This window comes from Coregonus clupeaformis, unplaced genomic scaffold (assembly GCF_020615455.1).
Source record: "Coregonus clupeaformis isolate EN_2021a unplaced genomic scaffold, ASM2061545v1 scaf0705, whole genome shotgun sequence".
Classification (NCBI taxonomy): Eukaryota; Metazoa; Chordata; class Actinopteri; order Salmoniformes; family Salmonidae; genus Coregonus; species Coregonus clupeaformis.
In genome coordinates, this window is record NW_025534160.1 from 5,001 (window position 1) to 18,995 (window position 13,995).

Sequence of the window (13,995 nt, forward strand, 5' to 3'; positions counted from 1 at the left end):
CTGTTAGTGTGGTCTCTGTCACTCCCCTGTTAGTGGTCTCCGTGTCACTCCCCTGTTAGTGTGGTCTCTGTCACTCCCTGTTATTGTGGTCTTTGTCACTCCTCCTGTTAGTGTAGTCTCTGTCTCTCCCTGTTAGTATGGTTTCTGTCTCTCCCTGTTAGTGTGGTCTATGTCCACTCCCCTGTTGAGTGTGGTCTCTGTCACTCCCCTGTTAGTGTGATCTCTGTCATTCCCCTGTTAGTCACTCCCCTGTTAGTGTGTGGTCTCTGTCACTCCACTGTTAGTGTGGTCTGTGTCACTCCCTGTTCGTGTGGTCTCTGTCACTCCCCTGTTAGTGTGGTCTTTGCTCACTCCTGTTAGTATGGTCTCTGTCTCTCTCCCCTGTTAGTATGGTCTCTGGTCACTCCCCCTGTTAGTGTGATCTCTGTCATTCCCCTATTAGTCACTCCTGTTAGTGGGGGTCTCTGTCACTCCCCTGTTAGTGTGAATCTATGTCACTCCCCTGTTAGTTGTGGTCTCTGTCACTCCCTGTTAGTGTGATATCTGTCACTCCCCTGTTAGTCACTCCCTGTTAGTGTGGTCTCTGTCACTCCACTGTTAGTGTGGTCTCTGTCACTCCCCTGTTAGTGTGGTCTCTGTCAGCTACTCCTGTTAGTGTGTGGTCTCTGTCACTCCCCTGTTAGTGTGGTCTTTGTCACTCTCCTGTTAGTGTGGTCTCTGTCACTCCCCTGTTACTGTGGTTTCTGTCACTCCCCTGTTAGTGTGGTCTCTGTCACTCCACTGTTAGTGTGGTCTTGTCAAGGCTCCACTGTTAGTGTGGTCTCTGTCACTCCCCTGTTAGTGTGTTCTCTGTCACTCCTGTTAGTGTGGTCTCTGTCACTCCCCTTGTTAGTGTGATATCTGTCACTCCCCTGTTAGTCACTCCCCTGTTAGTGTGGTCTCTGTCACTCCACTGTTAGTGTGGTCTCTGTCACTCCCCTGTTAGTGTGGTCTCTGTCACTCCCCTGTTAGTGTGGTCTCTGTCACTCCCCTGTTAGTGTGGTCTTTGTCACTCTCCTGTTAGTGTGGTCTGTCACTCCTGTTACTGAGGTTTCTGTCACTCCCCTGTTAGTGGTCTCTGTCACTCCACTGTTAGTGTGGTTCTATGTCACTCCACTGTTAGTGTGGTCTCTGTCACTCCCCTGTTAGTGTGGTGTCTGTCACTCCCCTGTTAGTGTGGTCTCTGTCACTCCCCTGTTAGTGTGGTCTTTGTCACTCTCCTGTTAGTGTGGTCTCTGTCACTCCCCTGTTACTGTGGTTTCTGTCACTCCTGTTAGTGTGGTCTCCTGTCACTCCCCTGTTAGTGTGATCTCTGTCACTCCCCTGTTAGTCACTCCCCTGTTAGTGTGGTCTCTTGGTCCTCCACTGTTAGTGTGGTCTCTGTCACTCCCCTGTTAGTGTGGTCTCTGTCACTCCCCTGTTAGTGTGGTCTCTGTCACTCCCCTGTTAGTGTGGTCTTTTGTCACTCCCCTGTTAGTGTGGTCTCTGTCACTCCTGTTACTGTGGTTTCTGTCACTCCCCTGTTAGTGTGGTCTATGTCACTCCCCTGTGCTAGGTGTGGTCTCTGTCACTCCCCTGTTAGTGTGGTCTCTGTCACTCCCTGTTAGTGTGGTCTCTGTCACTCCCTGTTAGTGTGATCTCTGTCACTTCCCCTGTTAGTCACTCCCCTGTTAGGGTGTGGTCTCTATCACTCCACTGTTAGTGTGGTCTCTGTCTCTCCCCTGTTATTGTGGTCTCTGTCACTCCCCTGTTAGTGTGGTCTCTGTCTTACTCCCCTGTTAGTGTGGTCTCTGTCACCCCCCTGTTAGTGTTGTCTCTGTCACTCCCCTGTTAGTGTGGTCTTTGTCACTCTCCTGTTAGTGTGGTCTCTGTCACTTCCCTGTTACTGTGGTTTCTGTCACTCCCCTGTTAGTGTGGTCTCTGTCACTCCCTGTTAGTGTGATCCTCTGTCACTCCTGTTAGTCACTCCTGTTAGTGTGGTCTCTGTCTCGCCCCTGTTAGTGTGGTCTCTGTCACTCCCTGTTAGTGTGGTCTCTGTCTCTCCCCTGTTAGTGTGGTCTCTGTCACTCCCCTGTTAGTGTGGTCTTTGTCACTCCCTGTTAGTGTGGTCTCTGTCACTCCCCTGTTAATGTGGTCTCTGTCACTCCCCTGTTAGTGTGGTCTATGTCACTCCCCTGTTAGTGTGGTCTCTGTCACTCCCCTGTTAGTGTGGTCTCTGTCACTCCCCTGTTAGTGTGGTCTCTGTCACTCCTGTTAGTGTGATCTCTGTCACTCCCTGTTAGTCACTCCCTGTTAGTGTGGTCTCTGTCACTCCACTGTTAGGTGTGGTCTCTGTCACTCCCCTGTTAGTGTGGTCTCTGTCACTCCTGTTAGTGTGGTCTCTGTCACTCCTGTTAGTGTGGTCTCTGTCACTCCTGTTAGTGTGGTCTCTGTCACTCCCCTGTTACTGTGGTTTCGGTCACTCCCCTGTTAGTGTGGTCTATGTCACTCCCCTGTTAGTGTGGTCTCTGTCACTCCCCTGTTAGTGTGGTCTCTGTCACTCCCCTGTTAGTGTGGTCTCTGTCACTCCCCTGTTACTGTGGTTTCGGTCCTCCCCTGTTGAGTGTGGTCTATGTCACTCCCCTGTTAGTGTGGTCTCTGTCACTCCCTGTTAGTGTGGTCTATGTCACTCCCTGTTAGTGTGGTCTCTGTCACTCCCCTGTTAGTGTGGTCTCTGTCATTCCTCTGTTAGTGTGGTCTCTGTCACTCCTCTGTTAGTCTGTTCTATGTCACTCCCTGTTAGTGTGGTCTCTGTCACTCCCCTGTTACTGTGGTTTCTGTCACTCCCTGTTAGTGTGGTTCTGTCACTCCACTGTTAGTGTGGTCTATGTCACTCCACTGTTAGTGTGGTCTCTGTCACTCCCCTGTTAGTGTGGTCTCTGTCACTCCTGTTATGTGTGGTCTCTGTCACTCCCCTGTTAGTGTGATATCTGTCACTCCCTGTTAGTCACTCCCTGTTAGTGTGGTCTCTGTCACTCCACTGTTAGTGTGGTCTCTGTCACTCCCCTGTTAGTGTGGTCTCTGTCACTCCCCTGTTAGTGTGGTCTCTGTCACTCCCCTGTTAGTGTGGTCTTTGTCACTCTCCTGTTAGTGTGGTCTCTGTCACTCCCTGTTACTGTGGTTTCTGTCACTCCCTGTTAGTGTGGTCTCTGTCACTCCACTGTTAGTGTGGTCTATGTCACTCCACTGTTAGTGTGGTCTCTGTCACTCCCCTGTTAGTGTGGTCTCTGTCACTCCCCTGTTAGTGTGGTCTCTGTCACTCCCTGTTAGGTGGTCTTTGTCACTCTCCTGTTAGTGTGGTCTCTGTCACTCCCCTGTTACTGTGGTTTCTGTCACTCCCTGTTAGTGTGGTCTCTGTCACTCCCCTGTTAGTGTGATCTCTGTCACTCCCTGTTAGTCACTCCCCTGTTAGTGTGGTCTCTGTCACTCCACTGTTAGTGTGGTCTCTGTCACTCCCCTGTTAGTGTGGTCTCTGTCACTCCCCTGTTAGTGTGGTCTCTGTCACTCCCCTGTTATTGTGGTCTTTGTCTCTCCCCTGTTAGTGTGGTCTCTGTCACTCCCCTGTTAGTGTGGTCTCTGTCACTCCCCTGTTAGTGTGGTCTATGTCACTCCCCTGTTAGTGTGGTCTCTGTCACTCCTCTGTTAGTGTGGTCTCTGTCACTCCCCTGTTAGTGTGGTCTCTGTCACTCCCCTGTTAGTGTGATCTCTGTCACTCCCGTTAGTCACTCCCCTGTTAGTGTGGTCTCTGTCACTCCCCTGTTAGTGTGGTCTCTGTCACTCCCCTGTTAGTGTGGTCTCTGTCACTCCCCTGTTAGTGTGGTCTCTGTCACTCCCCTGTTAGTGTGGTCTCTGTCACTCCCCTGTTAGTGTGGTCTCTGTCACTCCCCTGTTAGTGTGGTCTTTGTCACTCTCCTGTTAGTGTGGTCTCTGTCACTTCCCTGTTACTGTGGTTTCTGTCACTCCCCTGTTAGTGTGGTCTCTGTCACTCCCCCTGTTAGTGTGATCTCTGTCACTCCCCTGTTAGTCACTCCCTGTTAGTGTGGTCTCTGTCACGCCACTGTTAGTGTGGTCTCTGTCACTCCCCTGTTAGTGTGGTCTCTGTCACTCCCCTGTTAGTGTGGTCTCTGTCACTCCCCTGTTAGTGTGGTCTTTGTCACTCCCCTGTTAGTGTGGTCTCTGTCACTCCCTGTTACTGTGGTTTCTGTCACTCCCCTGTTAGTGTGGTCTATGTCACTCCCCTGTTAGTGTGGTCTCTGTCACTCCCCTGTTAGTGTGTGGTCTCTGTCACTCCCTGTTAGTGTGGTCTCTGTCACTCCCCTGTTAGTGTGATCTCTGTCACTCCCCTGTTAGTCACTCCCCTGTTAGTGTGGTCTCTGTCACTCCACTGTTAGTGTGGTCTCTGTCACTCCCCCTGTTAGTGTGGTCTCTGTCACTCCCCCTGTTAGTGTGGTCTCTGTCACTCCCTGTTAGTGTGGTCTCTGTCACTCCCCTGTTAGTGTGGTCTCTGTCACTCCCCCTGTTACTGTGGTTTCGGTCACTCCCCTGTTAGTGTGGTCTATGTCACTCCCCTGTTAGTGTGGTCTCTGTCACTCCCCTGTTAGTGTGGTCTCTGTCACTCCCCTGTTAGTGTAGTCTCTGTCACTCCCCTGTTACTGTGGTTTCGGTCACTCCCCCTGTTAGTGTGGTCTCTGTCACTCCCCTGTTAGTGTGGTCTCTGTCACTCCCCTGTTAGTGTGGTCTCTGTCACTCCCCTGTTAGTGTGGTCTCTGTCACTCCCCTGTTAGTGTGGTCTCTGTCATTCCTCTGTTAGTGTGGTCTCTGTCACTCCTCTGTTAGTCTGTTCTATGTCACTCCCCTGTTAGTGTGGTCTCTGTCACTCCCTGTTAGTGTGGTCTCTGTCACTCCCCTGTTAGTGTGGTCTCTGTCACTCCATTGTTAGTGTGGTCTATGTCACTCCCCTGTTAGTGTAGTCTCTATCACTCCCCTGTTAGTGTGGTCTCTGTCTCTCCCCTGTTAGTGTGGTCTCTGTCACTCCTCTGTTATTGTGGTCTCTGTCACTCCCCCCCTGTTAGTGTGGTCTCTGTCACTCCTCTGTTAGTGTGGTCTCTATCACTCCCCTGTTAGTGTGGTCTCTGTCACTCCCCTGTTAGTGTGGTCTCTGTTACTCTTATGTTAGTGTAGTTTCTGTCATTCCTCTGTTAGTGTGGTCTCTGTCACTCCTCTGTTAGTGTGGTCTCTGTCACTCCACTGTTAGTGTGGTCCATGTCACTCCCCTGTTAGTGTGGTCTCTGTCACTCCCCTGTTAGTGTGGTCTCTGTCACTCCCCTATTAGTGTGATCTCTGTCACTCTCTGTTGGGTGTGATCTCTGTCACTCCCCTGTTAGTCACTCCCCTGTTAGTGTGGTCTCTGTCACTCCCTCTGTTAGTGTAGTCTCTGTCCTCCCCTGTTAGTGTGGTCTCTGTCACTCCTCTGTTAGTGTAGTCTCTGTCATTCCTCTGTTAGTGTGGTCTCTGTCACTCCTCTGTTAGTGTGGTCTCTATCACTCCCCTGTTAGTGTGGTCTCTGTCACTCCCCCTGTTAGTGTGGTCTCTGTTACTCCTATGTTAGTGTAGTTTCTGTCATTCCTCTGTTAGTGTGGTCTCTGTCACTCCTCTGTTAGTGTGGTCTCTGTCACTCCCCTGTTAGTGTGGTCTCTGTCACTCCCCTATTAGTGTGATCTCTGTCACTCTCTGTTAGTGTGATCTCTGTCACTCTCTGTTAGTGTGATCTCTGTCACTCCCCTGTTAGTCACTCCCTGTTAGTGTGGTCTCTGTCACTCCACTGTTAGTGTGGTCTCTGTCACTCCCCTGTTAGTGTGGTCTCTGTCACTCCCTGTTAGTGTGGTCTCTGTCACTCCCCTGTTAGTGTGGTCTCTGTCACTCCCCTGTTAGTGTGGTCTCTGTCACTCCCTATTAGTGTGATCTCTGTCACTCTCTGTTAGTGTGATCTCTGTCACTCCCCTGTCAGTCACTCCCCTGTTAGTGTGGTCTCTGTCACTCCTCTGTTAGTGTGATCTCTGTCACTCCTCTGTTAGTGTAGTCTCTGTCATTCCTCTGTTAGTGTAGTCTCTATCACTCCTCTGTTAGTGTGGTCTCTGTCACTCCTCTGTTAGTGTGGTCTCTGTCACTCCACTGTTAGTGTGGTCTCTGTCACTCCCCTGTTAGTGTGGTCTCTGTCACTCCCCTGTTAGTGTGGTCTCTGTCACTCCCCTGTTATTGTGGTCTCTGTCACTCCCCAGTTTGTGTGGTCTCTGTCACTCCCCTGTTAGTGTGATCTATATCACTCCCCTGTTAGGGTGGTCTCTGTCACTCCTTGTTAGTGTTGTCTCTGTCTCTCCCCTGTTAGTGTGGTCTCTGTCACTCCCCTGTTAGTGTGGTCTCTGTCTCTCCCTGTTAGTGTGGTCTCTGTCTCTCCCCTGTTAGTGTGATCTCTGTCATTCCTCTGTTAGTGTGGTTTATGTCACTCCCCTGTTAGTCTGGTCTCTGTCACTCCCCTGTTAGTGTGGTCTCCGGTGCCAAAGATCCCATTTCCTTCTAATCAATGTGTGTTCCAGATTCATCACATATTAGGGAGCTGTCAGCTTCCCATTTACACTGATGTTGGATCATCACTATCCAATAGTTCTCCCTCTCCCTCTCCCTCTCCCTCTCCCTCTCCCTCTCCCTCCCTCCCTCTCCCTCTCCTCCCCCCTCTCCATCTGCCTCTCCTCTCCTCTCCTCTCCTCTCCTCTCCCTCTCCTCTCCTCTCCTCTCCTCTCCTCCTCTTCTCCCTTCTCCCTCTCTTTCTATGTTGTCACTCTAGTCTACACACTCAATCTCGCTCTTTCTTGCTATTACTCAATATGTGTGTGTGTCTGTGTGTATTCACCCACACGTGGAGCCCTATATGGGAGTGTGTTTTTGTGTAGTAGCTCTCTGTGAAGGTACAAATGTGTGTGTGTGTTGTGTGTTTGTGTGTTGCCTGCAGGAATGTGTCCTGTCTAAGCAGATCCATGTGACTCTGCCCCGTCCGTCCGTCCCTCTCAGAAGTATTAGATTAGTTTGAAGTGGAGGGGAGATAGAATTATAGAACCCACATGACTTCAAAGTACATCATCGCAGCCCAGGTCTCTGTCACGTCCCATCTCTCCATTTCTCCAGACCTCTATCCTTCTCCTCATCCCCCTGCTTTCATGTCCTTCCCAGTGTGATTCATTCCATCACTCATTTAGCACATGATGACTGAATCATACAGAATGATAGTTTTTCACAGTGAGAGGTAATCAGATGTGATCCTAAAGATAGTCCTGCTTATCACCCTAATTTGCGGCCAATTACCACCCTGGACTCCTTCATGACCAATTATCACCCCGGACTCATTCATGACCAATTATCACCCTGGACTCATTCATGACCAATTCAGAATGGAGGAAGGGAGAGGGGGCGTGGCCTGTTCTATGTTTACCAGTAAGACAATGAAACCTTTACTATAGGCCTACTGAGCACCAGTGTTTCTCTGCTGTGGCATCTCCAACGTTTACCTTGATAAATAGACTTGATAAAGTAAGTTCAATAATACGGTGGTGGTAGGTGGGGAAAAAAACTAAGAGTTGGTCTTTATCGACACCTTGTGGTTTTTGTCCCAGGAACCACAGTTGTTGGGTGTGTTTACAGAGCCCTCTAATATCCAGTCGGATGGATCCATGTACTGTACATGTGAGGAATCTACAGAGATACAGTCTATGCTACAGAGAAAGTGTCAATCTTTATTTAAATAAGAAATAATCCAGCCATATAAAACAAGATGTCACTAAAACATAAAAACAAAGGATAATCCATGTCATCTAACCATGGCAGTATGAATGTAGATTTTTTCAGCCAGCCTCTTCACCATCTTTTCATCATTACAATGTCCCACTGACCTGATGAGGTCAAAACACCCCACTACAAACACTCAACATCAGGTGATGACCCAAAGACCTGATGACACACTTTGAAACCGGCAGAATGAGGTCAAAACAAGAAGGCTGTGTTTTCTTCTGCACCGGGCCCCAGAAACTTCATGGCCTTTTTTCCTTCACACGATCCTCTTGTCCATTTTGAAAACCCCGTCTGAATAATTCACATACTCCTGTTGTGCTTGTGTGACTCTGGCAGCTGCTTCACACAGAACACAGAACACAGGTCAAATGTAGATGATGGGTGTGTTGGTTGGAAGAGAGTAGACCAATGGAGGGAGCCACTTGGGAGAGTCCATTGAGGGGGAGGGGAGGGAGGGCATCTCCAAATAATATACAGTACTGCAAGTGAGACATTGACCCGCCCCTGTTCTCTGACTGTCAGTATGGTACAGAGATATTAGTTAGGTACTGTATGCCTAATCAGGGATGAACTCAGACCTCTCTCTCCTCTCTCTCTCTCTCTCTCTCTCTCTCTCTCTCTCTCTCTCTCTCTCTCTCTCTCTCTCTCTTGCCTCCCCAAGTCCATCTCTTCACCTGAGTGTCTTGTGCCACAGGTCGAAGCAGGGCACCACGTGTAGCCTGGACGTACTTGTGCCCGCCGGAGGAGCACTCCAGACAGCCGTAGACCGTCTCCTCGGCGTCTGGCCCCGGCCACACAGGGCACAGGGGCCCTTGGGGATGTTGTGGTTGAGGAGGTTGACGCGGGAGTGGGAGTCCCCTCTCAGGTAGGTGGTGGAGACGTCCGTCATGCTGGCTGCCTTTTTCGTAGTAGTCTGTCACTACGTCGGCCCATGTAGGTGTCTGAGTGGGTGTGGGTGAGCTCCTCAAACGTCCTGTCGTCTTGAGTAGGGGAAAGGAAGGATGAGGATAAGAGTGTCACAGGAACATCTGAAAATGTGCAGGGATTATTTTGCTTTCACTCATTAGCTTTACATCACCCTGTGCTTTTATTAGCATTTTTTATCAGTGGAGGCTGGTGGGAGGAGCTATAGGAGGACGGTCTCATTGTAATGGCTGTAATGTAATAAATGGAACGTATCAAACACATAAAAATATAGAAATCACGTGTGACTCCGTTCAATTAATTCCATTCCAGCCATTACAATGACCCCATCCTCCTATAGCTCCGCCCCACCAGCCTCCACTGGTTTGTATTTATATGTGTATCCCTATGTGTATATTGTTCTCAACAATATTCAGCTAATAATTGTTCTCCAGGATAAGGGTTAGACCCACCTGGGCCATTTGTTGATAAGCACTTTGGAACCTGTACCTTGTTTAAACAGCATTAAACTGGTAAGATTAGAACACGCTGGGACCTGTACCTTGTTTAAACAGCATTATACTGGTAAGATTAAAACACGCTGGGACCTGTACCTTGTTTAAACAGCATTATACTGGTAAGATTAGAACACGCTGGGACCTGTACCTTGTTTAAACAGCATTATACTGGTAAGATTAGATCACTTTTGGACCTGTACCTTGTTTAAACAGCATTATACTGGTAAGATTAGATCACTTTTGGACCTGTACCTTCTGTAAACAGCATTATACTGGTAAGATTAGATCACTTTTGGACCTGTACCTTGTTTAAACAGCATTATACTGGTAAGATTAGATCTGATTGTTCTAGTCTTTTTGATTTTCTCTATGATTAGATCAGGAGGGTGGTGAAGCCCTTTCCTGCAGTCAAATCACCTATGTTATTCATATTTTTCATAATTTCATAATGAATAAACATTTCTTTTTTTTACACAGAAAATCCGTTGTTTCGTATATATCAAACAGTTTTGTTATATTTCAGTCTTCTATGATGAATATAAAGTGTAATATTGGGATACATTTCAACTCTATATCTGACATGGTACAGGTGTCTTCTTTTTTAAGCCCCATAACCATGTGTGTGAGGTGTATACTTTTGTTTCAAAGTAGATTTGTTTAAGACTACCAAGAAACACTCTGTGACCCTGACTTAGCCCACTGCAGTAAAAGGTTAAGATATTAAAGGAGGTTCCCACCTGCTCTGAAGGGGTTTCCATACACAATCCCAGACAGGAACCTGCGTAGCCGTCCCATAGAGAATCGAGCAATGAAACCACCCAGCTGCTCTCTGATCAGCTCCTTCTCAAATCCGCCCGACGACTCAGGGCTTACACAGATGTCTGATCAGGAGAAGGGGAACTATGTTAGTGTGTGTGTGTGTGGGAGAGAGAAAAAGAGAGAGAGAGAGAGAGAGAGAGAGAGAGAGAGAGACAGAGACAGAGACAGAGAGAGAGAGAGAGAGAGAGAGAGAGAGAGAGAGAGAGAGAGAGAGAGAGAGAGAGAGAGAGAGAGAGAGAGAGCAAAATGGTGGTCAAGTCTAATTGTGTCTGTGTGTGTGTGGTAGATGTCTCACCAAGTCGTCCATCCAATCGAACAAACAGTTCAAAGATGCTAAATGCGATGGTGGTGTGAGCTGGGATCACTATGGCCTTGTCTCGACCTTTGGGGTTTCGGGCCATCATCAATCTGAAACTGTAGAACACCAGTCAGATAGGTGAGACAGGGCATTCATCCATTCAACCATTACCTGCTAATACACAAGTGTCAGATGTCAGTGTTTCTGTGTGTACGGTACATTTTGTGTGTGTGTGTGGTGTGTAGGTGTGTGTACTGTGTGTGTGTAGGTGTGTGTTTACCCTCATAGTCGTCCGTCTCATGCCTGCGTGGACAGTGAGAGAACACTGACGCGTCGTGCGGATGCTCTCCATGACAACGCAGAGAACGCTCCGCCCACTTTCTTTGGACTGACGAATCAAACAGTGATCCAGATCCACTTTCCTACAGTGGAAAGAAAGCAGTACACAAACCTGTGTCTGAAAGACTTCTCACTTTTACTGTCCATGTGTAATGTACAGTATGTACAACCAACATGGTCTCGTTAGAATATCGAGAGCTTGGGACTGTAAGGTTCTATCTGCAAAAAGAGGATTCTGAGATAATTGGCTTTAAAGTTCCGAACCCTCATTGGTTTGAATGGTGTCAGCAGTTTTTATATTGTATTCTTTTGAACTTAACATGAATGTAGGTCTTTAGACTACTGTATAGGTAGAGCACATTGAACAAAACAAGGCTAGGTCAATAACTACATGTTGACAAAAACCAAGCTCTCGATATGTTAAAATAGTGACATTTAATCATTGTAGTTATATGTCAACTAACCTGACATACAGTGGGGGAAAAAGTATTTAGTCAGCCACCAATTGTGCAAGTTCTCCCACTTAAAAAGATGAGAGAGGCCTGTAATTTTCATCATAGGTACACGTCAACTATGACAGACAAATTGAGGAAAAAAATCCAGAAAATCACATTGTAGGATTTTTAATGAATTTATTTGCAAATTATGGTGGAAAATAAGTATTTGGTCACCTACAAACAAGCAAGATTTCTGGTCTCTCACAGACCTGTAACTTCTTCTTTAAGAGGCTCCTCTGTCCTCCACTCGTTACCTGTATTAATGGCACCTGTTTGAACTTGTTATCAGTATAAAAGACACCTGTCCACAACCTCAAACAGTCACACTCCAAACTCCACTATGGCCAAGACCAAAGAGCTGTCAAAGGACACCAGAAACAAAATTGTAGACCTGCACCAGGCTGGGGAAGACTGAATCTGCAATAGGTAAGCAGCTTGGTTTGAAGAAATCAACTGTGGGAGCAATTATTAGGAAATGGAAGACATACAAGACCACTGATAATCTCCCTCGATCTGGGGCTCCACGCAAGATCTCACCCCGTGGGGTCAAAATGATCACAAGAACGGTGAGCAAAAATCCCAGAACCACACGGGGGGACCTAGTGAATGACCTGCAGAGAGCTGGGACCAAAGTAACAAAGCCTACCATCAGTAACACACTACGCCGCCAGGGACTCAAATCCTGCAGTGCAAGATGTGTCCCCCCTGCTTAAGCCAGTACATGTCCAGGCCCGTCTGAAGTTTGCTAGAGTGCATTTGGATGATCCAGAAGAGGATTGGGAGAATGTCATATGGTCAGATGAAACCAAAATATAACTTTTTGGTAAAAACTCAACTCGTCGTGTTTGGAGGACAAAGAATGCTGAGTTGCATCCAAAGAACACCATACCTACTGTGAAGCATGGGGGTGGAAACATCATGCTTTGGGGCTGTTTTTCTGCAAAGTGACCAGGACGACTGATCCGTGTAAAGGAAAGAATGAATGGGCCCATGTATCGTGAGATTTTGAGTGAAAACCTCCTTCCATCAGCAAGGGCATTGAAGATGAAACGTGGCTGGGTCTTTCAGCATGACAATGATCCCAAACACACCGCCCGGGCAACGAAGGAGTGGCTTCGTAAGAAGCATTTCAAGGTCCTGGAGTGGCCTGGCCAGTCTCCAGATCTCAACCCCATAGAAAATCTTTGGAGGGAGTTGAAAGTCCGTGTTGCCCAGCGACAGCCCCAAAACATCACTGCTCTAGAGGAGATCTGCATGGAGGAATGGGCCAAAATACCAGCAACAGTGTGTGAAAACCTTGTGAAGACTTACAGAAAACGTTTGACCTGTGTCATTGCCAACAAAGGGTATATAACAAAGTATTGAGAAACTTTTGTTATTGACCAAATACTTATTTTCCACCATAATTTGCAAATAAATTCATAAAAAATCCTACAATGTGATTTTCTGGATTTTTTTTTCTCATTTTGTCTGTCATAGTTGACGTGTACCTATGATGAAAATTACAGGCCTCTCTCATCTTTTTAAGTGGGATAACTTGCACAATTGGTGGCTGACTAAATACTTTTTTCCCCCACTGTACTAGTTGTTTGTCATCACCATATGACCCTTGGTAATATCTTATCAGAAACAAAACCAGAATGCAATTAATTAAAATCTAAGCTATTTTCCACCACCTGCAGTGTACCTGGAGTTGAGTTCCCTGAGTAGAGTTGGGACCTCCACCTCGTGTTTGGTGACGATCCCAAAGGAGGCTTTGACGGCCACAGAGTCTGAACCACTGATGTTGAACCCCACGTCGTTCATCAGGTGGTTCCCTAACCTGCCGTTCAGGGCCACGTCAGACTTGTCCTCATAGTTCAGGAGCTGGTACGACGACACCCCTGTTTGAATGGAATAAAATGTATTGTTAAAGACATCTGATATTGTATGAGACTAGCTTTACATCTGCAGAAACACATGCTTTACTTTGTCAAAGAGAGAGACAGTTATAATGCATTATAAGCCCATTATAATGCCTTATGAGCCATTCATAATGCACTATAATGCATGACATGGGCGTTAATAGCTGCTGATAAACATGCATCCCTCCTCTCAGTGGACTGTACCAGCAGTGATCTCCTTCTCCCCCACCAGGATGTCTTTCAGGGAGAAGGGGGTTGAGGCGTACTTGGTTTTCTTCCAGAAGTGTCTTTTCCTCTTCCTGGTGACCAGGCTGAGGGGTTGGTAGCGGTCCAGCCTCACTCAGGCTCGGTACGGGATCAGCCGACCTGTGTCTCCCACCTGCTTCACAAAGTTCTTAGTCGCCGCAGCGAACATACCGGTGACCAAGAAAGAGCACACGGGTGCAGCAGTCACTGCTGGACATGCATGGCAGCAACAGGTGTGCTGTAAGAGTTCACTGTCCAGGCAGGTGTCAATCCTTTAGTTTACAGTATTAAAGACGTTTCTTCTTCTCTTTTCTTCTCTTTGGTGAGTTCACATTGGGGAAGTTCTGCACAGGTGGACAGTAGTTCTGAACAGATGTCTTCCAAACAGCTAAAGTCGTTCAGCTGTGAACCTTATGGCTCAGGGCTAATGAATAATGGAGACACCATGTAGGGGGATATGGGGACAAGCTGTCCCATAACGTGATTGGACAGGTATTTGCCTTCATTCTTCCTGTCATGTGACCAGTGAGCTCACCAATGGGTTATGCAGTACT

At 47.6% G+C, this 13,995-nt stretch overlaps 1 pseudogene; it reads right to left on the bottom strand.

The window, feature by feature from the left end:
• Positions 1–8,587: 8,587 nt before the first annotated feature.
• On the bottom strand, positions 8,588–13,610 carry LOC123485478 (annotated as a pseudogene).
• Between the last annotated feature and the right edge of the window lie 385 nt (positions 13,611–13,995).